Source organism: Spermophilus citellus, assembly GCF_964194105.1.
Source record: "Spermophilus citellus genome assembly, chromosome: 12".
In the NCBI taxonomy this organism is placed as follows: domain Eukaryota; kingdom Metazoa; phylum Chordata; class Mammalia; order Rodentia; family Sciuridae; genus Spermophilus; species Spermophilus citellus.
In genome coordinates, this window is record NC_138198.1 from 79775462 (window position 1) to 79802069 (window position 26608).

The window sequence follows — 26608 nt, forward strand, 5'->3', positions numbered from 1 at the left end:
AGTGGGTCTGCCAGAGCAAACGTGACAATGAACTCAGAGTGCAGCAACATGGGCTGCCAATCAATGGCACTCCCTCCGGTCAGAGATCTGAGGGGCATGCCCAGCAGGGCACCACATCCTTTAATCTTCCCAACAACTGTATGAAGAAGGACTTATTATCTCCATCTATAGATGAGGAAATGAGGCACAGCAAGTCACCATTTAACAGGTGGGTCAGAGGTAGAATTTGGATCCAGGAGATCTGTTTTCAGATCCCTCATTTTGATTTCCATTCGGGTCACACTCCAAATGTCACCTTCTCAGGAAAAGAAGATCCTAGAAAAAGCAGGCCCTGTCCCCTCTCAAATTATTGTTGTATTGGATCTGTCTTGTACCTAAACTTATTTATATTTTACAAGTTATTTTACATGTCCCTCCTACCTCAAGTAGGAAAGATAACGTATTGGTAGATTTAATTAAGTTGGAGGAAGTGGGTGGAGAACACCAGAAAAGGTTTCTAACTGTAGCAACTAAACAGAGAACATGACGCAGGCCGTCTCCCTTAATCTAACAGCCAAAATCAGACATCATGAAAAAGTGCATAAACTTCTGTTGGACTCAAATTTAAAACCCCCCCACCCTCACATCTGTCATTACAGATCTTTCTAGAGGTCTCAATGCAATAAAACCAAACATTTTACAAAAAATATCAATTGTAGAAGATAAGAAAAAAGGAATCATAATTTGCTGATGAAATTATTATCTACTTAGTGAAATCCAGTTAAGAAAAATTTAAAATACACAAGAGATGTTTTTTTTAAAATACCAACAAAAGGGGCTGGGGATGTGGCTCAAGTGGTAGCGCGCTTGCCTGGCATGCGTGCGGCCCGGGTTCGATCCTCAGCACCACATACCAACAAAGATGTTGTGTCCGCCGAGAACTAAAAAATAAATATTAAAAATTATCTCTCTCTCTCTCTCTCTCTCTCTCTCCCCCCTCTCTCACTCTCTCTTTAAAAAAAAAAAAAATACCAACAAAAATCCTTTAGAAGTGCAACGGAGAAAAAAATGCAGTCATATACAAACACACACACATATACACACACACCCCATACTGGTGTGTGTGTGTGTGTGTGTGTGTGTGTGTGTGTGTGTGTATATATATACATATATATATATACAGAGAGATACACATGTATTATATATACATATTTTATATATAATATTTATATATACATACATATGAATATTTACATATGTGCATATTTATATACACATACATATACATATTTATATACACATTTCATATATATAATAACTGGCAATAAATGTAACAAAAACATTTTGATCCTGTATGAGGAAAACCATCAAATTTTACAAAAAAAAATTAAAATTCACACAGAGGTCATGTTCCTGAATAGATATATTTAAAACTCCAAAGATGTAAATTTCCAAAATCAGTTTACATATTAACCTCCATTTGCCGGGTTTCTGTTCTCGAGACTAAAAGGCTCAGGGGTCACTCTAGTTGAACTGGGCTAACTGGGCTGCATGAAATAACCACACAAGAGACACAAATACCTTTTTCTTTGGGGTCGCTGTGACAGCTCCTCTGACCTTAAGGGTCCACAGAAAGAGAGAGAGCGAGAGCATGCTCTGACCCCTTTTATTGAGGAGAAGCTATTCAAATGAGGCAAGGGATCAGGTTTTAGGGGGCTGAGTCTATCTCCATGATGTCCACTGTCAGCAGGTTGACTGACACCTGGGTAGGCCACACCCAAGGGCACAGTAAGAGGAGGGGACACACACAAGGCACTTCCCTGGAAGATTCTATCCTAAACAGGGCAAGGGGTTATATTACAAAGGAAACAGGTGAGCATAGCTCCACCCATGGTGATGTAGCAAGACACACCCATTTCTGTGACTGAGCACCTCAGCACCCAGCTGGGGAGTGTAATTCAGTCACCAGGAAGGTTGGCCTCCCACATATTCTCCCTTTCTTAATATAAAAAAAAGAATGTAACTGGGAAATTTTCTTTTAGTCACTTGGCTCTTGGTCCAAGGTCATCACAATCTGCTATTGAAACACAAAAAGAATTAGTAGAAAACATATTATCTTCATAACAGTTAACACAATAATCTGGATTATTATTACCTTGCCAAACACTCATCAGAAGATTTTTAATCTTTTCCCAATTTTATTGGGAGGCATTGTGTTTGGCCACAGTAACAGACATTTTCATTGCCATGGCATTTAGGCCTCTCCATAAACCATAGAGCAAAGGGCTCACTCACATTATTCATTACATTGTCTTCTAGAACATCATTACTTAGTTCTCACCCTTCCATCAGTACTTATCTGAACATGAAGGAAGTTGGATGTAATTTAAGTCAAACATTAAGAAAATCCATACATTGTAAGTTTTAAGACATAGCCACAAAGGCTGAAATTGAATAAGCAAGGAATAATATTTAAAGAAGTTACTCTAGGGATTATGAGATCATCAGTTTGTCTCGGTCTGGTTAATAGACATACACCTGTTTCAAAGCCTGAATATTAACTTCAGCATATTATAGTTCTGAAATATTAGCTGGCAATAATTAATGAGGCAATAAGTTGTATTCTTATAGGCTACAGGATATTTATCATTTTTTTGTCTTCACTCTCATATTTAAGGAGTTAATTAGGTCTGTCAGTAATACAAATACCCTTGGAAAATTCTATTTTAATAATCTTTCCAACAATTGTCCATAAAGATAAATGTAGTCTTAGTCACTAAAGTCCAGCATAATTGGCTGGCTTGGGTTTTTTATCTGCTGTCTAGCATAAGTTTCTGTCACTGGTGTGGTCAATTTGTTGCTTGGCTATTTGGCTACCTCAGTCCCGGGAGCTGGTGATAACTGGCTGGTGACAAACCTCAAGTCAATGTCCAATAGCTCAGTTTCTTTTTGGAATGTACACAACTATTATAGGGTTTGAGTGGGGTGTGCCTGTCAGTCTACATTAGCAAGACAATATCCATAGGCCAATCATCTTCTGCCTAATGTAACCATACTGTGAGGAAACTCTATATGCTCGTAGCTGTTAGTTGCAACTGAAGCCTTTTCTAACATTTTCTCTTCTTCTATTAAATTTATTGTCAAAGGAGAACCCTGATGAGAAAAGAAAGGAAAAGGAAAGGCATAGAAAAAAAAAATGAGTACCAAGAAAGAGAAAAGCATCCAGACATGGCCCATTCCTGTAGCTGCAGTTGTCTCCTGCTGTGGTGAGCAGGCAGTCATTGTTGACTAGGTCTCTGTGACTAGGGTTCTGATCTGAGCTGGATGTGGGGAGCAAAGCAGCCATGGGGCAGGAGACCTCTCTCAAAAGGGGAGAAGAATTAGGCCTTTGCACCAGTGGGGGGGTGAGGTTCTTTGCCTCACCTCTGTTGGCCCCCAAATTTTCTCCTGATGGCCCCTCTGCAACTGTGCCTGTCTTAGGTTGTCCCTCCCTTGAGGAATCTTACCCGTCACTGGCTAACCAGCCATTCTCCGGGGCCAAACAGGGTGATGTGGAGTGTGCATGGCATCGTCCCCAAGAGGGTTTTCTGTCTCCTTGATAGATAATGCCCCTGTGGCCTCCACACCAGCATTTACCCTAGGATCAGCAAACTCAGGTTCTTCTCCATGGAGGGCCCAGCTCACAGCACTGGGCTGGTGGGGATGCATTCAGGAAGGAAGGAGACAGGCCATAGACAGACAAACAGTAACATAGTGACAAAGCTGAGAGAGACAGATGAAGAGGAGATCCCTCATACAGAACTGGCCCTTAATTAGTGTTACATCTGGTCTATAGCAGCCATCCATAGGGATGCGGAACAATCCGTTATTTCAACATTGTCTTTTTCTCAAAAGATACTTCCAGACAGTCTGTTTACCATAGAATCAATTTATAGGTATAACTGACCACTACAGTCAGGACAATTAATCTAGTTTCATGGGTGGACTTTCCAGTCCACACTACAAGACACATTAAAGGTGGACCTGGGAAATGGGTCCATACAAGTCTTTTCATAATTTTTATTTACCTGACAAGCTCGTGAAGCTGTATGGCTACAAACTCTGTAGCTGGAAATTTACCTTCCTGTGCCAGGTTTCTCAGTCATTATAATGATGACTGGTTTAAACTCTCCTTTGATATCTGATTTAATTTACTGAATCATGTTCAGTAATATTAAGACTCTCAATATTACAATTTAAGAAAAAACTTTTAAAGTATTTTGTAAAATCTAGTGTCTCTCTGGGATCCTGTATTTCCCCTTTTCCTTATTTAATAAAATTGAGTAAAGGCTTGGCATAAGTCATAGTATTATTAGTTTAAGTTATAGATAATAGTACAAGTATTTAAATTACTAAGAATAGATTTACCTTTTATTGATTATTAAAATTTTTTAATATAGACTAGTCGATCCATCCTAACAATTTAGAAGAATCCTCAATCTTTTTGAGAGATTATCCTTTAAATAGGTATCTCTTAATTGTCTTTAAAAAATATGATTAAGGTTATTTTTTGTGTAGGGAGCAGTGTATAAATCTTACTGTATTTTTTATGGACAATAGATCTAGTCCGAGAACTTATATAATATCAATGAATTTTTCTAAGTTTGTAAACTTTATTGTTTAAAAGTAATATATAACTTTAATTTGGAGAAACTTAGTCTTAAAAAAATGGTTTTTTTATTATTTTATATTATCTAACAAACAAAATATGTAAAAATTAGTATCTCAGTGTCTTAGAATCAATCAATTTTAGTCTCTAAGGACAATTGTTAAAATCAGGATTTAAGTTAATAGTTCAATATACTTAATGTTTAATCAACAATTTGAATTTATTTATTAAAATTAATCTTTGTCTTAAACAGTAAGAATTATTAGGCAATAAGGGTCTTTCTTTAAAGAAATAAACTTACATTTTAATAGGTGTTTATCATGTTAAAATATGGACAAAATCTTAGCTCACATTAGTATAGTTAAATTAGGAAAATAGCCTGAAATATCCTTAAATTAATTATAGTCAGTTTAGTATATATAAATCTCTTTTTTAATCATTTTAACTTTTTACATCATTTGTTTAGATAACAATATAAAAATCTTTTTTACTTAGGAAAATGAATATAAAGACCTTGTTTTACCCAAAGATGATTTCTTTCTTTTTTTTTAGGATCCATGTGTGCTTTTTTTTTTTTTTTTTTTTTTGTTGTTGTTGTTTTTGTTGTTGTTGTTGAAGCATCTTTTTTTTTTTAGAATTTTTTTTTTTGGTTATACTTTGGAACAATTTTTGAAAACCTTAGAATCTATAAACAAATTATTGTACTTTGATAAGAAATATTAATGAAAATATAGTTAAAATCCTTAGATATTTTGTAGACATAATCATAATTATTTATCATCTTATGAGTTTGAACTTTGAGAATTAGAAACTACTTGAAGATTGTATTTTCACTTAAAAGTAAATTTATAGTAAACACATTATCTCAAATATCTGTAACTGAAAAGGCAGAGTATCTGATAAATGTAAATATAAAACATAAATTATGGGTTTTCTGTTGAAGAAAAACAATTAGGCAAATATATATTAACTAATCAATTAGGCATGTGCTAATTATTTTATAGATTAACAAATATAGGTTATCTAAATATCTAGAAAAATATATATTAAGAATAAGAACATAATTTATAATTGCATTAACTTTATGTAACCACATGGTCTTAAAATATTTGGATCCATTTTAATTTATCTTTAACTAGGAGTGCACTCTTTTATGTGACGTCACTTGATGTAACTGAAATAAGATCCTTGAGTATACATATTTATTTTTTATAGTTAGGAATGAGAATAAGGATTTTTTGGTTATCACAGGAACATTGCCGGCTTTGTTCCAGTGGTGAGCAAATGCATCCTCATAATCTCCAAAATTAAAAGTAAAATAAAAAGAAGCATGTTTGATATCTCTCATCAATAGAACATTATTTAGTAACAACTATAGAGAAAAGTCAGGTTATTTAACTCAGAACTAACTTAAATTTAGGGCTGCAACATAGAAACCTGTGGAATTAAATTTTGTCTGAAAAAGATATCTTTCATTAGCATTTACAGGTAGGCATTCTTAAAAATACAGGCTCTGAACAGCTCTGGTAGAAATCTGAAACACAGTAGTACAGGTTAGTGGCTGGAAGGCAGGACTAGAAGTCCCGTCTGAGTGACTGTGGAAGAACCACTCGGAAGCCCGAGAAGTGTGGGAGGTGGGATCAGGAAGCCCGCTCTTCCAGCCAGGCACCCCATGGTTACCATGGTGATGCAAACAACATGGAGTCCGCTGCCCATTGCCAGGGCAAAAGTTCCCCAAGTTTTCTTAGCCGATTGCATTTTGTTTGATTTTGTCTGCATTTCCCCCCACCTGGCCAAGGTCCTACTGCGGTAGCAGCTTGTTTTGTCTCTGCGACTTGCGGTTGCAGCTCGTGTACATCCTGTACTTTTTTTTCTGTGGCACGTAGGTGCTCCAAAGGTTTTTTAGCAGCAAACACTAGCATTACCATCAGATCTTAAGTTAGTCTGTGTTTGGCATTTAGGTCAAGTAATTCAAGGGTTAAAAGCACTGCTGGTTGCAGGGGCTAGGACCCCATAGCGAGCAGCCAGCAGCAGCAGCTAAAATCTCTTGTCCCCAGCGGCTGAGTTACAGCCAATCTGATTCATAGGACAATCATGTAGTAAAAAGGTCCCTACATACTTTCTGAGTATTGACAAAAACAATAGAAAATTGAAACTTATTTCTCTCCAGGTAAACATCACATTTTTTCTCCCCTATTCTCACTCTCCTAGCGCAAACTTCTAGAACATAAAGGCCAAAAAAATTCCTTTTTTTAAAAAAAAAAGCTTATTTTTTTTGTGTGTGTGTGATGCTGAGGATTGAACTCAGGTTCCGCCCATGCTAGGCAAGCACTCTACCGCTGAGCAACAATCCTAGACCCCAAAAAAATCTTTTATAAAGATTTATAAAAACAATTTTTAAAAATCCACAAAAGCGCGCTTTCCATGGAGAGGACTCAACAACATAGCCCATCAATCATCTTAATAATTACATTTATTTAGAGTCTCTACAATTATACCCCAATATTAAAAATTTTAACGTCACAGATTTTCCTTTTGTCTAATTCACTTACTTTCTACAATTCTGCCCACAAGACTCTGCAATCCTAAGCATGCTTAACTTCTGGAGAGAACTTTCAACTTCACTAACTTTCTTTAATATTTAAATTGGAGTCCCCTTAGGAGCCAGCATTTGTCACTTTTGTCCCAGCGGCTTAAAGACGCAGACCTTTCGCCCCACGTTGGGCGCCAATTGCCAGGTTTCTGTTCTCGAGACTAAAAGGCTCAGGGGTCACTCTAGTTGAACTGGGCTAACTGGGCTGCACGAAATAACCACACAAGAGACACAAATACCTTTTTCTTTGGGGTCGCTGTGACGGCTCCTCTGACCTTAAGGGTCCACAGAGAGAGAGAGAGAGCACACACACGCTGACCCCTTTTATTGAGGAGAAGCTATTCAAATGAGGCAAGGGGTCAGGTTTCAGGGGGCTGAGTCTAGCTTCCTGATGTCCACTGTCAGCAGGTTGACTGACACCTGGGTAGGCCACACCCAAGGGCACAGTAAGAGGAGGGGACACACACAAGGCACTTCCCTGGAAGATTCTATCCTAAACAGGGCAAGGGGTTATATTACAAAGGAAACAGGTGAGCATAGCTCCACCCATGGGGATGTAGCAAGACACACCCATTTCTGTGACTGAGCACCTCAGCACCCAGCTGGGGAGTGTAATTCAGTCACCCGGAAGGTTGGCCTCCCACATCAGTTGTTATATAAACATTAGTAAAAATTGTTCCAAAGCTGGATGAATAAATTCTAAAGTACCTTGTAAGAGTAAATAAGTAAAAATAGCTATGACTTTTTTTTTTTAAGCAATGAGGATGGAATTGTCCTTCCAGGCTTAAAATATATTATAAAGCAAAAACATTCACCAGTAAGCAGCATAGTTCTATAACAATAACTGACAGTCAAATCAATGAAATACCTTGAATAATACAAAAATATAGTCAATTTTATAGTATACCTAAAATTTTTGCATATGAAAACATAGTCACCCAAATTGGTAGAGGAAATCAACAAATAGTATTCATTGGAAAGAATAAAGGCAAATGGTTATTTAAAGATTCACACTAACTTTCAGAAAAATCCAAGTGAAAGATCTTAATTTTATCTGCAAAATTCTTTGGCCATCCAATGCAGCTGGATTAAGGTCCTACTCATTTGACACTGAGTTAAGCAATAGTGAGTATCATGTGTGTGTGTGTGTGGGGGGGGGGGGGTCTGGCTTAATCAATTGAGCACATAACAGAAGTTGGAGAGATCAGAATTTTGAGATCCTCTTGTTGCCATATTGTGAAGAGGGCCATATGGTAGGGAACAGCAGGCAGCTCAAGAAGCTGAGAACTGGCCCCCCAGTTGACAGCCAGCAAGAAAGCAGCAACCTTAATCTTATAACCTATTTTTTTAATAACTAGAGATTTGAGAAGAGTACCCTAAGCTCCATATGAGTTTATAGCTCCACCTAACACCTCAAAAGCTTGGTGAGACCCTAAGCAAAGAACCCAAAGAAACATGCCCAGACTCTAGACCCATGAAACCTGTAAAATAATACTTGTGTGTCATTTAAGTCACTGTTTGTGATAATTTATTACACAGCAATAAAAAATTAATACCCCCACTATTCACTAATCCCCACTTTAAGTATATATTTATATTAGGTGTCACTATTCTAGGACTAGTCACCATGGATAACAAGGTCCTTATATACTAGTGTGATGATTTGATGATCATCTTCCACTCCATGGGATTTCAAGCTTTCTGGGGTCAGAAGCTATTTATCTATTTGTTCACCATGATAGTGTCAAAGGTAGCGTATAGTGATTACTCAATATGTGTGATGAATTAAAGAATGTTCCCATTATTAGGTTCATGTTCCTTATGAGCCTCTGGAAGTATCTGTTACTAAAAAAAGGGGGGTGGGTTGGGGAAATCCTTTCCATCCCCTCTTTAAAAAATACATGGCATGTCTATGAAAGTCTGAAGGACACAAGTTGCAAAAGCCTCATCTGGCCACCTGTAATCAAAGAAATGCCCTGGAGAAGGCACTGAGCAGCCTGGGGTTAAGTGGCCAATAATACCAGGCTGTAAAGAGCAGCCTTCAGCTGTGAGCCAGAAGCCAGATATACAAACATGTCATCGCTGCCTCAATTCCTGCCTGCCTCTCCAGTTCCTCAGGACAGGACATCTGTTCTCTGGTTATGAAGACTCTACCCTTTGTTCTTCTAAGACAAACCGCCCAGTACAGAACATTCATTGCCTCAGTCCGTTGGTCTGGGCAAAGTACAGGATGTTGCTCCGTGAGCGTTATTATTGTCTGTTCTTTGCTCCATTGAGGACCTCTGAGTTGCTACTGCTTCCCACCTCCACCTATTCCACTGGAGGACTTCTCCCCACCTTCAGATGCCACCATTCAAGAAGGGTGCTGCATCAATTCCTATCATGCTGCCTTACTCTGCCATTCACAGAAGCCCATCTATAAATTCTAACATAGTCATCTGTTCATTGAACCTTGTGTCTCCCTCCAGCCCAGGTAGACATTAGAGACCCCAGATTTGGCCCCAGGTAGAAACCCTGGGTGGGGCCACCTGCAACTGAACTCTTACTACCAAGGGTTATGAATGGTGGGCACCATTCCCCTCTACTATCCACGGTTGTCCCACCTGTGTCTGAGATCTCACTACCTGCAGCTGTGAATCTGAGGTGTCCTCTCCGGTATTCCAGTGTTTGCCTGAGTTCCCATGGAGGCTGTGTTAAATCCTGGGTCAGGTATACCATTCCCAGGGAGTAATTACTGGACTGCTCCACCCCACTTTTCTTGTCCCCAGTCGGGAGGAGGAGGTTTCAGAATACAAATAATAATAAATGCTAGGGGGAAAGGTACATTCAACACTCATACATTGGTAGTGGAACTGTAAATTAGTACATTCACTCTGAAAACCTGTATGGAGATTGCTCAAAAACCTAGGAATGGAACCACCATATGACCCAGCTATCTCACTCCTCATTATTTATCCAAAAGATCTAAAATCAGCCTACTATAGTGGTACAACCATGTCAATGTTTACAGTAGTGCAATTCACAATAACCAAGTTATAAAACCAGTCTCAAAGCCTGTTAACTGATGAACAGCTAAAGAAAATGTGTTATGTATACACAATAGAGTTTTACTCCTCCATAAAGAATGAAATTATGGACCAGGTGCAGTGGTGCACACCTGTAATCCCAGCAGTTTAGGAGGCTGAGGCAGGAGGATTGCGAGTTCAAAGCCAGCCTCAGCAAAAGCATGGCACTAAGCAACTCAGTGACACCCTATCTCTAAATAAAATGCATAATAGAGGTGAGTATGTGGCTTGGTGGTCAAGTGCCCCTGAATTCAATCACAGGTATCAAAAAAAAAAGAATGAAATTATGGCATTTGCTGGTAAATGGATGGGACTAGAGAACATCCCACTAAGTAAAATAATTCAGACACAGAAAGTTAAGGACGGACTGTTTTCTTTGATATGTAGAAGCTAGACCAAAATAAGGAGAAACAAATGGAGGATCCCACAAAATTAGAGGGAAAGATCAATGGAGTAGAGGAAGGGGGTTGAGGGGGAGGGAGGATGAACCAGAAAAGAAAGGGACAGTGGAATGAAATTAACCGAACTATTCTATGTACATACATGAATATACCACAGTGAATTCCACCTCCATGTATATCTATAAAGCACTAATTTAAAAAATAATAAATAGCCAGACACAGTGGTACATGTCTGTAATCTCAGTGGCTTGGGAGACTCAGGCAGGAGGATCAAAGCCAGCCTTAGCAATTTAGTGAGGCCCTAAACAACTTAATGAGATCCTGTCTCAAGATAAAATGTAAAAAGGGCTGGGGATCTAAGTAGATGAAAAGTAAATGCAGCAGAATAGGGGCAGGTAGGAGGGGAGGAAAAGTGGAATTTACTAGGGATTTAAATGGAGCCAATTATTTTCTACACATGTATGACTATGTCAAGATGAACTCTGCTACCATGTATAATACATTAATTAAAACATTTTTTAAAAACAAAGAAAATAACCCTGTGGCCATGGCTGCCTCAATCACAACTGAGCTGCCCAGTAGACCCTGTAGCCTGAGCCCTCCTCACTTCCAACATTATTCCATGAACAATGGTTCTTCAATTGACTTCTTTGTTCCCCTTCCCATCCACATCTTTTTGGCAGGAGGAACCAGAAGGCTTGCAGACAAACTCCAGATCTGTGATCATACAGCATTCCAAAGAAAAAAATATCCACGTTACATGTGGATCTCCATGAACAATGCACTCATCATTAGACATATTTTAAAACTGTTTTTATTGTACCTAAAATTATTAAGATAGTTATCCTCAGCCCATTTTATCTCTTTATCCTATATCAAATATCACCTCATAAATGTCTTATATTTGTGTAATATTTAAATTTAACATAGATAATTATGTATTCACTGTATATATCCATTATCTTTAAAAAAAATTCCATCAGAAGCAGTGGTGCATGCCTATAATCACAGCAGCGTGAGAGGCTGAGGCAGGAGGATAGCCAAGTTGAAAGCCAGCCTCAGCACCTTAGTGAGGCCCTAAGCAACTTAGCAAAACTCTGTCTCTAAATAAAAAGTATGTTTAAAAATGGAGGCTGAGGATGTGACTCAGTGGCTGAGCGCCCCTGGGTTCAAAAGAAGGAAGGAAGGAGGGAAGGAAGGAAGGAAGGAAGGAAGGAAGGAAGGAAGGAAGGAAGGAAGGAAGGGAGGGAGGGAGGGAGGGAGGAAGGGAGGGAGGAAAAAAATTTCAGGTCTTATTAAATGTACTTTGAAACACTTTTTTTTTTCTTTCTGAAGACATTTAACTAGCAGTAAGAATAAAACGAGTTTTTAAAAAATCCATTAAGAAGTTTTCCTCTGGACACATGTCATATTCTTTCACATAATAACATCATTTAGGTAAACAGGCTTGTATGCACATCACATTCATAAAGTGAAATGCCTATTTTATGGCAATTAGTCATTTTCAAAACTGCTATTATTTAATGAATTTAACCTGAGGCATTTTTAGTTAATCAAAATATGAAATTGTTACTCTATAAGTACTAAACATAAAACTCCTTATAAAATATTTATATTAAAGTTGTATGTGTACATTTTTCTTTTCATGGTCAATCGCCAGTTATTTTTAGTGAAACTGGACACAAGTTAAGAACAGATTTTAATAGTTTTAAACAAAAACTACCTTTATAGGTATTATTTCAAAATATTAATGCTTTTATTGCTTTCAGGAACCAAGATATTTTCATTGGATATCATTTTTTTCATCTATGCCTACAGGAATTTTTAAACATTAAAAATTTTTAATTAAAAATTAATTTAATTTTTTTTAAATAGTGATTTCTAACCTTACAATAAACTCTATTTACATGGGGAGATTTTAAAAGACCCAAAGTCCAGGCCTATCATCAGGAACCCTCATTCAGGAGTTCAAGTTCAGAACCCAAGCATTTGCATTTCTGAAAAATGTGTGTAGGTAGGCTGGAGATTGCTTCCCCAATGTGGTCATAGACAGCAAGTTAAAGATCAGGTGTGAGACAGTTCAGGCAGAATACAGTGGCTGGAAAAGATACCTTTAAGGCAGATCAGGCTGGGCTCTGGTAATTAGTCTAGCTTCGGCCTCAGGTGCATTCTTCTAGGTTCTTCTGATCACTGAACACACATGTGGGAGGTGAGGGGCCTCTCCTACCATTGGTGTCACATGGTTATCTCTAGTTGTTTGCAGCAGGCTCCAGATGCACAAACTAGGATACAGGCTTGGAGACTATGTTCTAGGTTCCCCACCTGTTAAGTCGTATGTCCTATGCTTACAGGAGGTATCCCTTGCTCTGAAGAAGTATTTTTTAAATTTGTTTACAGAGATAACATCATTCTGGGATCATCTCCTCATCGTCATCATCATCTCTCTCTCTCTGTCTCACACGCTCACATCAACCTTCTTAGACTTTTTTCTTTTAATTTTCTAAGCAGAGAATACATATTAGAAATTGCTATATTTGAATATGAATAAGCTTAGTAATGGAAATTCTCTCAATATATCTTAGGCTCCCTTGTGGCATTTTCCCATATATTAGTCAGCTTTTGGTCACTGTGACAAATACCTGAGAAAAACAACTCAGAGGAGAAAAGATTTAAGATTAGTTTTGGCTCAGAGTTTCAGAGGTGTGAATCCATGGTTAACTAGCTCCATTGCTTTGAGCCTGAAGTGAAGCAAAATATCACAGAAGAAGGATATGGTGGAGGAAAGCTAGTCAGCTCATGGACCCAGGGAAGGAAAAAAAAAAAAAACAGAAAGAAAGCATCCAGGGACAACATACAGTCCCCAAGGGTATGCCTCCAGTGACCTACTTCCTCCAACCATGCTCTACCTGTGTGCGGTTTCCACATCCTCCAATAGTACATTCAAATTATTAATCCATCAAGTGGATTGATCCACAGATGAGTTTAGAGCCCTCATAATCCATTCACTGCCTAAAATTCCCACCTCTGGACATTGCCACATTGAGGACCAAGTCTGTAGCACATGAGCTTGACGGAGCCTTTTCCTATTCAAACCATAACACCCCACTGTGGCCCCTTAATTGCTTTGCTTTAAGAACCGAGGTTTTCATTTGTTTGTATATCTCCTCTCTAAACGGGTTCTTAAGAGGTGACTTGATGAGAATTTACCTACTAATAGGTATCCATTTCTTGTGTTGCCTCTTGGATTTTAACTCCAATAGTGGAGCCAAGGGTGTTGCCCTCCTTTAAAGGATTCTATGCAAGTAGAGATTTCTTTTGGATGAATAGTCCTTCTTGGTATGAGAGAGTCAATACCCAATAGAAATCTGTTCATTCCTATACACCAAGCTAGGTCTAACTGCCTAATCTAGTTGGGCAGTAAACCTACATACAATAGGGCTGGGGGGTATAGCTCAGTTGGTAGAGTGCTTGCCTTGCATGCCCAAGGCCCTGGGTTCAATCCCCAGCACCACATTAAAAGAAAAAAAAAATAAGAGGTATCAATTTGTAAAAAAATAAAATAGACCTACAATAGTAAGTGGAAAGACAAAGCGGGGGGGGGGGGGGAGCAACTTTTAATATGGTTCAGTTATTTCTTTCTGGATAATTGAAGGAGATTGTGGATGGTCTAGTGTCACTGACCGCTCCCCACCTCCAGGATCATCTTTCCTGGGTTGTCCAATTAAAAGCACTTTATACAGTGTAGGAAATGAAACTATGTGAATGAAGAACCAAGAGATTATCACACTTCATTTCCAAATATATCTCTCCTGCAAATATTAGGCTAAAGAAAACCATTTTAATTAGAAAAACACATGGGAAAACTCATAATAAGCACTATGTAACAAGGTTCTCAGATTTTCTCCAGGCATGGAGCTTCAATGTCAATAAATCAAGATGATGGGAACTTCTGGGATTGCATTTCTACTGATTTCTTTTTTTAAAGAAGGGGTACATTTTAAAAGGAAACTATGACTAGTTTTTACTAGAACAGCAACTTGGACCAAATATAAGCATGTTTACTTATTTGTTTTCCTTCCGATATTATTTTGGCCAAGTAAAGCTTTTACCCTCATACCATAGCAGCCTGACTTTTTGACCTCTGCCTTATAAATAATTTCTCTTTCTCTTCTCCCTCTATACGTGCTGATAAATGGTAGCTGTATGTCCTGTGCACATTCATACGTCACCCAGAAGTAAATATATTTCTAAGTGCTTTTGTGAGACATCAAGGATGCTGTATTTGACGTGTGTCTTTGTCATTAACCTTTGACTTTAAAAACTGCTATAATAAGAGAGAATATTTTTAAACTCTTATATGTACTTTGATGAATACATATTTCAAAAGGAACCAGCAAATCAAATTTATCTGCCAATTCAAAAGAAATTCTCAGCCAAAACTGTGTATGTGTTAAAATGTATATGTATATCTATATTTATCATATTCATGCACACTTTTACACTTTATCTAATTTCTTCCCTTCGATTAATATTTATAAGCATATTAATTTGAAATTCAATCTGAGATGCAGATACGATTGCTAGGTAAGACAACACAGATGGTGGCAGGCATTCTTGAAAACTATTTTTATATTGACTCTCTTAGAGGCAATCTGTTTTATCAGCTTTCCAATGGGTCCACACAATGAAGTATTCCAAAAAAGGAAATTCCAAGATTCTAAAAAATACTTGGCTGTGAACAGATTCAGTGGGCATATCATCCCCCTTGCCAAGTCTCTGGGACATAAAATCTAAGAATTTAGTCAACATTTTCCCTTCCCCTATCCCGCTGAAGAAGCTTGTTATAGTATTTTCAAGGTGTTGATGTGGCTTTGGGTTCTAAAGATAATAGAAATTTGCTGCAGTGTGTGATGGAAATGTATTAGGCTTAAGAGCTGTGTAATCAAGGAACAAATTAACAAACAAGACAACACCAAACAAGCAATATCACAGGGTCAGGGTTCAGAAACAAGCTGGCTGTAGATTGTTATCTGGAAATGATCACAAGGAAACCAGACATGAAACCTACTTGTCACGGTGCATGTAGTAAATGAATATGTAATCAAGGGAGGACCCATTAAATGTCGGTAATAAAAGTGACAGTGTTTGTTCAGTGGGGGAGAAAAAGCTGTTTCCGATTGAGGAGAACAGAGCACAATTTAGTCAAAAGCCATTCATCTATGCAGGGATGGTGCCAACCTTGCCTAATTCAAAATAAATGAGTCTGGGGCTGAGCTGTGCTTTTAGTGGTTAAAGATAGCCTACGTCAATATGTTGAGGCTCTGAATTTTGTACCAAGGCAACACAAAATCAAAAAACACAAACAAACAAACAAAAAAAGCAAGTGAAATGCCAACATGAAAACATTACTAGAGATCTGGGTTATTATCATTAAGTAGACATAATGCCAGCACTTAGGATCATGTGCTAACAGTTGTAACGTCACTGCCTTCTAGACAAAAAGATCAAGCTCTGTTAAATAGCTAAATAATTAAAGAAGTTATTAAGAAACCATTTCACCATTTAAATAAGGAACTCAATTAGTAGGCAGGCTGAGCTCAGAGCGACTGTGAGATACACAGGAAAATGCAATGAGTGTTATTGGTTGGGAAAAATGTTTGCACTGAGTATTAACTCTTATAGTTCCTTGGATTTCAACAAATATCTGTAAAAGTGTTTGTGAGAATGTAATACCCTACCTTTCATGGTTTAAAATAATACTTGCATCTACTCAAATATTTACCTATCCTTTGAACAAATGGTTTTATTATTAAAAAAAATGTCAAATGATACACAAATCTTTGTTGAATTCTTACTAAGAGCAGGATGCTAAATTAATTGCAGAGAGAAACATGCCAATCAAACACAATGCAATCCAAAAGAATGGTAGGTTTTCATATTAAAGTGTGTGTGTGTTTGTGTGTGTGTGTCTATGTGTCTGTGTGTTACAGGACCTAAAATCATTACTTTCTTACCTTCTATAACAAACTGAAATAAGTCATAAAAAATAATTTTATTAACAAAATGTATTGTAATGGCACCCAATGCTTTTCATTCTCACAAACAATATCTCCTATCCTGATAACAAATTTTAACGAGATTTTATTCTCCAAATTTTCCACATACAAAATTAAATATTCATGGTTCCAAATACTCAGATGTTTGAATAGCTTAAATTTTAAAAATGTTCAATCAACAAAGAAGACAATGAGTCACCATGAAATATATTTTCAAATCAAATTACAGATATAGAAAACGAATTCTCTGTCTCTCCCTATAGCTACAGTTATAAACATATATGGTTTTACTCTTTTTATTTTAGCCCTGACATTAGTCCATGTGGTACAAACTCTAAACTGTGATTTAGTGTGAGTCCCGAGCAAAAATTTAGGACAGTTCTGCTGTTAATGGACGCTGTTGACTCATCTCTATTTATAAAGTCACCAAACTCTTGTTTGTTTCCACCTGACCTGGCTCTAAAAGGGTGAAACCAATGGGAAAGTTTCCATTCCACAGCATAATAGAACTGGGCAATTTCCAAATCATCTAGAAGCAACAGCTTTTAAATAGAGGATAGGAAAGGTAGCAGAATACAACAGTTACTAATATGGCATTATGTAAAAATGTGGATGTGTAACCGATGTGATTCTGCAATCTGTATTTGGGGAAAAATGGGAGTTCATAACCCACTTGAATCTAATGTATGAAATATGATATGTCAAGAGCTATGTAATGTTTTGAACAACCAATAAAAGAAATTAAATAAATAAATAAAGAGCTCACAGCATACAAAAAGTCACAATGGTGAATCCACCTGTGTGGCAACTCATTTGTCTATCATGACAAAATGAAGTAACCCACAAAGGTGAATTGCCCAGGTTATGCTAACGCTTTGCTTAAACCTTTTCCTGCTGTGCTTTCTCTATGTTTAGGGCTAATCCTTATGAAATATTATACCATAAAATAATCTATGTGAATATGTAAATGATGTTTATTGTGAAATAACATGACCCTCTCAAAAGACACTGACCTACACTGAAGAGCTCAAACCTGTGTCTTTAATTTATGTATCTAATTTTATAAGTTTCTATCTCTTTCCTTGCTGTCAAGCTAGCCATCATCTTCTCTTAATTCTTTAGACTCTAGTTTTATCAACTTTTAAAATGTTTGCCAGTACTTTGTCTAAAGTAGAAATGGACACTAAGTGAAACTATCGGGACTTAGTGGAGTCAAATACATAACATGGAGACTTTGACAGATGAAATTCATCTGCACTAATTATTCACTTATGGTTTTGTCTCTATTTCTGAGAACCTTGACTATATTTAAGAGTTGAGGTAATTAAATCTGATTACTAGCTACCATCTTGCTTCTCTATGTACATATTCCTTTTTTCAATCAACTTCTACCTCTTAAATCCTTTTTCAAAACAACCATCTACAGAGCAAGACTAAAAATCACCAGATTTCATGTAAGTATTTTTGGAGCAGTAAGAGAACACTGTGGACAGAGATGACTATTTACTCCGGTTATGGTTTTTTTTAACATGAGATAAAGTACTCATAAAAATTATGGGTCAATGGCAGAGAAATATAGAGATTTCATCATTTTCTATTCTTGGAGTATTGACAATGAGAAAAAAGAAGTTATTCTATTCATTTTTAAATCAAAGGCGTTTTAAGTCTCAGACTCCTCTCAGGAACTGGTATAAAGTGAGATAAGGTGCTACTATTGAACTTTTATGAGCATTTATTTCTGAGTTCAGAACTTTAGAGATGTACAAAATCAACTAAATCAAACCTCAACCCAATTATTAAGTCTAGTGTAAATGTCCTTGTCCTATATGATAGTAAGATATACTAAAAGTGATAAATCAATTATGTGCCTATCACAAAACTTTTCTAGTACATTCATTATAATTTTGGAGATCCTTCAATTCTATTTACAAATGAATCATCAATTATTTTCTAACATTTCAGCTGTAAAGTCAAGTAGCTAATGTTCTGCAAACACAGAAATACACAGGAAGAAGCATTATGAAAGTAAAACGTCTTTTTTTTCAGCAAATGATTGCATCATGTAACTATTTCACAAACTGATTTGTGGTGTGTTCCGGAATAATAAAACATGAATCAAAATTAAGAACATAAAAGTAAGGATGTTCTATCTAGAAAGCCATTCTCTCTATAAGTTGACATTTTATTATATTGTTTTGAATAGTTATGAGTATTTTTAAACTTAACTTTCATGAGCCAATCTTATTTCCAAGTTCAGGCAACTTTTCACTATCACCTAATTTAGGCAGCAATTTGCCTACATACTATCAATAATCATGTAAATGTAAAAGTATGATCCCATTCCAAAAAAAATTAGTCACTTCACAAATAGTATGCAAATGGTAATTTTATTTTGATGAAAAAAATAAGATGTGAAGTATTACACATTAAGCAACACAGCATTAAAACATATCCAAAAAAAGCCTAATATAATTACAAAGAGGTATTGAAAGTATCATAAGTATAGTGGGAGAGGTATTTCTCTCAGTCTATGAAATTATAATAAATGTATACATGATGAAAATTACTTATTTTTAAACACATTCATATTGTATTTCCTATGAGCAAAGAATACAGTGTCCTTTCAAATGTCTCTATAACATTTATAAAAATAAATAGTATTTTTTTTAATATTTACTTCTTTTTTAGTTCTTGGCGGACACAACATCTTTGTTGGTATGTGGTGCTGAGGATGGAACCCGGGCCGCACGCATGCCAGGCGAGCGCGCTACTGCTTGAGCCACATCCCCAGCCCCAATAAATAGTATTTTTAAAACTTTGAAAATTGTTCTTTTTTTAATTCCAGTACTAGTTACAGAGAAAAACCTCAATTTTTTTTTATTTTATACATAAAATTTTATTGGAACAAAGCACACCCATTCATTTAGATATGATCTATGTCTACAATGGCAAAGGGGAATGGTTGTAACAGTGACTAACAGTATGGCTCACAAAGCCTAAAGTATTTACTACATGGCTTACCCCTATCTAGTAAAAACTCCTTTAAAAGTAAACTCCTTTACTTATTTTAAAATATTTTTTTAGTTGTTGATGGACCTTTATTTTATTTATTTGTATGTGGTGCTAAGAATTGAACCCATTGCCTCACGCATGCTAGGCAAGTGGTCTACCACTGAGCCACAACCCCAGCCCCAAACTCCTTTATTTTTAAAGGAGTAAGATATACAGATTACACACACTGACAATCGTGCAATAAAATTATAAATTAATAACAAATTTTAAAGGAAAAGATCTATGTTTTTAAAAAAGCAAAACTATGGTCTTATGCAACAAACATTTAGACTAAAGGGCATATAACAAAGCTAAGAACACTAAATTTATTCAACCAACATTTATTTGACCCTTACTGTAAGACAAGAACCATGGCCAAAATGTGAGAAATCTTGAATGCACTTATAAAAATTGAAATTTAATAAATGAAGAAAATAATAAAATAAGCAAAAATCTGTAAGCAAATATAAACATATGACATACATGCTCTGGTAGAACACATAGAGAGTGATGAGTATCCAAGGCAATGAGGGTTTAATTCTACATTGGCTGTGAGATAAATTTTATGAAAGAAGTAACTTTTGAAATAATTAGTCTTGAATTACCAAGAATGTTAAGAAAACTGTAGGGCTATGTGGCTTGAAATAGGAACCTTAAGCGGTGGGGAAAGAGACAAAATACTCTGGGAGGTCAAGAATGAGGTAATGTTGATCCGAGTCTTAAAGGATAATCAGGAATTCAGCAAATAAATGAAAGAATAACAATTGAGGGAAGAAAAGAATTGCATAATTTATTTGAATAATACCAGCAAGTTATGAAGAATGAAACAGAGCTCTAATGATCTAGTGTAGTAAAAATAAGAGGCTGAAGTGATAAGAGGCAGATACTAAAGAATTCTGGGTATCATGTGTGAGAGACTAGATGTCATCCTGTAGGCACAGTGAACATCCAACATCCTGTGTACGTCATCAGAATCTGTCCAACCAATGTATTAGCTGCCTATTGCTGTGTAACTAATTGCCCCAAAATTTAACAGCTTGAAACATGAAACAGTAGTTATCTCACAGAGTTTCTCAGGGTCATGAATCTGGGAGTAGGCTCAGGGTCTCTCATGAAGTTATAATTGGGATGACTTTCAGGGAAGCAATCATTGAAAGGTTTGACTGTGCCTGGAGAATGTGCTTTCAATTTCATGTGGCTGTGAGCAGGAAGCTTCAATTCTTCACAATGGGGGTCCTCTCCATAGAGCTGCTCCAACATGGCTTCTCCCCATATCTGGAAGGTAGAGGTAAGAAAGCAAGAAAACATCCAAGAAGGAAACTGTGATCTTTTTTAACTTCATCTCAGAAGTGATATTACCATTCCTTCTGTCATATGCTATTATTAACACCAACCAAATCGAGTAAAATGTAGGAGAGAACTGCTCAAAAGTGTGAATATCAGAAGGCAGAAACGATGAGGTGTTATTCTGCTGTCTTGGTACTTCTTGAAGGTTCCAGGCTGTAACTTCTTCAGGAGAACAAGGGTGGAAAAGACATTATGGATGGGAACAAATGAGATCAAAAGTAACGCTAGGTTTCATTCTGGTCACAATGGAGGAAACAAGTTTTTCTTCTCTCAAAAAACAAAATAAGGAAACAGACAAATAAATGAAACAACGATTTTCAAATGATAAGAAAAATGATTCCTGGGAGATAAAAAAAAAGAGTGAATTTTAGGATTTCCCAGATTACTGGCTAGAAAGAGTACTTTTTTAAAAGGAGAAACCAAGGCAGAGTCTAGCAGACATTCAGACTTGAGAAGGTGGAGCTAGTGTTCTGGGGAAGTAAGGTGGTTAGAGTTTGCAGGACACGGTGTTGAGAAGGAAAGAAATGCACAGAAACACAACTCTAGAGATCTCTAGATGTTCCTTTCTAAAGAACATTCCTCTCCTAGTCTTCAAAATTGTAGAGGATCCTACAAAACACTCGATACCTCTCAAAACTGTCAAGGTCATAAAATTGACACAGATAAGAAGAGACGACAGAGACATGATAAATTCAGTATGATACCCTGTATTGTATCATGCCACAGAAAAGGACATTAATAGAAAAACTGATGAAATTCAAATCAAGTCCAGAGTACAGTTATTAGTAATATGCCAATGTCAGTTTTATCCTATTGACAAATGAACCACAATAATGTAAAAATAACAATCTGCGGAAATGGGAAAGGGGTACATAGGACATCTCTGTATTTTCCTTGAAATTCTTCTGTCATTCTAAAATTATTCCAAAATAAGATTTTATTTTTTTTTAAAAAGAAAAACCATTTTCATACATACAAAAGTTGAAGGAGTTGGTTGCCAGCATGCCTTCATTACAAAAAATGTTAAAGGAAGTTCTTGAAGCAGAAGGAAAATAATATATGTGGAAGTTGGATATACAAGAAAGAAAGCACTTGAAGTATTAACTACATAAAATGGTAAAGTTTTTTTTCTAATTATTTAAATGTCTTTAGAAAGATAATTTACTTCTTGAAGCAATGTTGACAATATAATGTATTGTGGGATCTATAATGTCAGAAGTTAATTGTAGGATAACCAAAGCACAAAGGGAAGTAATGAAAGTATTTTGTTGAAATTTTCTTTGTTATATATCTATGTAAAATAATATCACTTAAAGGGGGTACAAGACAGACACAAGACATTACTGGTGACATTAACTTTCCTCACTGGGTTAAGGCAGCATTTGCCATATCTTCACTATTTGAGGCAAAATCCTGAAAATCCTATTCTACTCAGAGTCCTCTAAATAATTAAGTTCTCTATTTTAGCTTGTTGAAACAGGATTTATTCCTGGCTCTGTGTGAGCTCCAGACACTCTTAGTTCTTATCCTTCCATGTGGTTTTCTCTAAGTTAGTTTCCTCACGTGCATGGACAGTTCTCAGTTGAAGACTAGGAGAGGAATGTTCTTTAGAAAGGAACATCCATTATATATCTATGTGAAATAATATCACTGCTAAGTTAATAATATATACTGTAAACTCTAAAGAAATTATTAAAATAACAAGTTACACCTAATAATCTAGCAAAGGAGGGGAAAACAGAAATTTTTGCAAATACTCAAATCGAAGAAAGAAAAAAAGAAGAAAACAGAACAAAGAACCAATAAAACCATAAAAAGAGAGGAAAAAAAGAAAAGAGGAACAAATTGGTAGACCCAAATTACAAGATGGTAGATCTAAACCTGACCACATAACAGTTAATAAACATATTATGATTATCATGTGGATAATCAAATAAACATAAATGATCTAAACACCAGATTTAAAGACAGAGATTATCAGAATTTTTAAGCAAGATTTATCAATACACAACCTATAAGAAATTCACATTAAACATAAAGACACAAATATTTTAAACTGTCAGAGAAAGATATATCATGTTAACATGATCAAAAGACACCTAGAGCCAGGCACAGTGGTGCACGCCTATAATCCCAGCAGCCTGGGAGGCTAAGGGAGAATGATCATGAGTTCAAAGCCAGCCTCAGCAAAAGCAAGGCACTAAGCAACTCAGTGAGACCCTGTCTTAAATAAAATACAAAATAGGTGTGGGGATGTGGCTCAGTGGTCAAGTGCCCCTGAGTTTAATCCACAATAACCCCTCTCCAAAAAAAAAGACATCTACAAGTGCTATTATAATATCATACAAAATAGATATGATTGCTTTTTCTATTTCTATGAGGAATATCATTGGGATTTTGATTGGGATTGCATTGGATCTATAGAGTGCTTTTGGTAGTATGGTCATTTTGACAATATTAATTCTGCCTATCCAACAACAAGGTAGATCTTTCCATCTTCTAAGGTCTTCTTTAATTTTTTGCATCTATATTAATTAGAGATATTGGTCTGAAGTTTTCTTTCTTTGATGTGTCTTTGTCTGGTTTTGGAATCAGGGTGATATTGGCCTCATAGAATGTGTTAGGAAGTGTTTCTTCTTTTTATATTTCATAAAATAGTTTGAGAAGTATTCTTTGAAACATATAAATGACTAAATATCACTCATAAAGAAAAAGAAATTGCTAACCTGAATAGCAATTGGATTTTTAATTAAAAGTCTTCCCACAAAGAAAGCCCCTAGTGCAGATGACTTCCCTGGTGAATTCTAACTAGCACTGAAGGAAGAAATGTTATCAATTCTACCCAAAATCTTCCAGAAATCTGATGCCTAGGGAATACTTTCCAATTCATTCTGTAAGGACAGTTACAAAATATCTTTAAAATTTGAACAAATCGAACCAAACAATATATAAAAAGAAAGATAAAATATCATGACCCAGTAGTAATTATCTCCAAAATGCAAAATTAGTTTAACCTTTCAAAACCAATAAATATGACTCACCATATTACTAGATTGTTACAGACTGAATGTGTTCCCCAAAATTCATGAATATTCACACTTCAATGGTTAAGTGTCTTAAGACACAGAGTAGGGAGGAAGGCAGGAAATGGGTTGGATCACACTGTACACTTTAAATATGTGTACTTTATTGCATGTCAACTATAACTCAAAAAAATATTACAAGTGAACATCCATTTTTTGTGTTTACATATGAGACACTTACCTAAGTCTAAGAATATTACACACAGATTGATAACTTTAACCTCTTATGCTTTGGTTTCTGTTCAAACTTTACTGTTTCTAACCTTTATTACCTAATTAAGCCCTCAGATTTAACTAGTATACCTTTGCCGTTGGTTTGAGTTGATGGCTCAATAAAACTGTCTGAAAAATAGAGAAATTAACCACGTCTACCCTCATGCAATTCTGATAGTATATGCTATCATTGCCAGAAATAAGAAAAAACAATTTCTAGAATTTTCATACCAATATAACTTCAAGTTTCCCCAAATTACACAAAATGCATCCCAAATCCACTTTATTTACATATTAATTTGTCAAAAGAAAATAATCACAATGAAAGTACAACTTAAGCAAATATCTGAATTATCTGTACTCCCAAGAATAATGTTTTGTCTTCCCAAGATTGTATCTTGTTCCTCTGGACTCAATGGTCCACATCCACATTTTTAAAGGTTAGCCACAGCTTTTATGATCACTAAGATTCCTTATTTTCTTGGAGAGATCATTGCAATACAATTATTTGTCTAGGTGAATGAATTTACAATTATACAAATATTAGTAAATAATTGACATGCTGTTAAAGCAAAGATCATGGAAACTTTGTTCCTAGAATACTGGGTAGTCTTCATTCTCTCTCAACTAGTTGACCTAACTAGTTGGCCTAACCCTAAAAGGCTCAATACTTGTAACCCTCGAGCTCCTTTGCAGATTATGGCCTGCTTATTCACAGTTGAGGACTGAAGTCCCAAAACTCTTAGAGATCTACATATTACAATAACAGTGGGAAATAGCAAGACAGATAAGAGTTGACAATACCATCATCCCATTATGTCCTCTTTCTTATTCTGCTTCACTAACTTAGAGCCTCTGAGTAAAACAGCCTCAGAGAGTTGGTGCAACTTCTATAAAAGCTTAAGTGATTCTCTGTCTTCAGGTTAAACAAGCAACCTTTCATTCCTCCAGCTCTGTATTGAGAACCTACTGTGCATCAGGATGCAAAGTGTCTACACTTACAAAGTTGCATAAATTCTATAAAGAGAAAGAATAGCATTACAATAAATGTTATTTTTATATAAAAATATCTCTCCTTTTCTCTCTCACACACATACATGTGCATTTGCTTCTTTTTGAAAAAGAGAGAAACAGATAATGAATTTTACTTTCTCCTTGGGAAAATAGGATTCCTTGCTCTCAATGCAGAGGAGCCATTCGAAACTATTGGCAAGTAGTTACTATTGACAAGTTTGTCTTGTGAAAATTAAAAGAGCGAGAACTTTCTAAACACTTCAGCTTTTCCAAGAACATAAGGCAGCAACAACAAAAAGATGGAAATTCTTAAATTGTAGATGTATGAGATAGATGATAATTTATCATGATTCAGACAGTAGTACGGTATAGCAGGCTTATACCAGCTATGTAAGCCTGTTTGTGCTACTGGAACAAAATACTACAGACAGGGTAAATTATAAATAATATAAATGTATTTCTCATAGTTTTGAAAACTGGAAAGTTCAAGAGAAAAGCACTAGCATTTCATGTCTGGTAAGGGGCTGGTCTCCATTTCCAAGATGGTGTTATGATTTGGATAGCAGGTGTCCCCCAAAACTCCATGTGAGACAATGCATGAAAGTTCAGAGGTGAGATGATTAGGTTATGAGAGCTGTGATGGAATCAGTGAATTATTCCATTTGATGGATTAAAAATCTGAAAGAAATGGGAGTTCAAAACACAATTTGAGTCTAATGTATGAAAGATGATATATCATGAGCTATGTAATGCTTTAAATAATCAATAAAAAATTAAAAAAAAAAAATCTGAAAGAACTACTGAGCCAGATGTTAACTGTGGGTATATGGGGAATGGCTGAAGAAGGTGGAGTGCTAGGGTGTGCCCTTGGGGATTGTATCTTGTCCCTCCAGCTCTTCCTTCCTCCCTGCCTCTGTTTCCTGGTCATCACGTCCAAGCTACTTTTCTCTGCCACACTCTTTCACCACCGTGCTCTGCCCAACCATTATCTGAAGCTCTGAAACAGTGAACTCAAAAGAAACTTTTCATCCTATAAATTGTTCTCATTGGGTATTTTGGTCACAGTGACCAAAAGCTAACACAGCAAGGTGGCTGCATCTTGCAGAGGGAAAGAACGTCATATCCTCACATGAAGAAGGGGTGGGTAAGAGCAAAAGA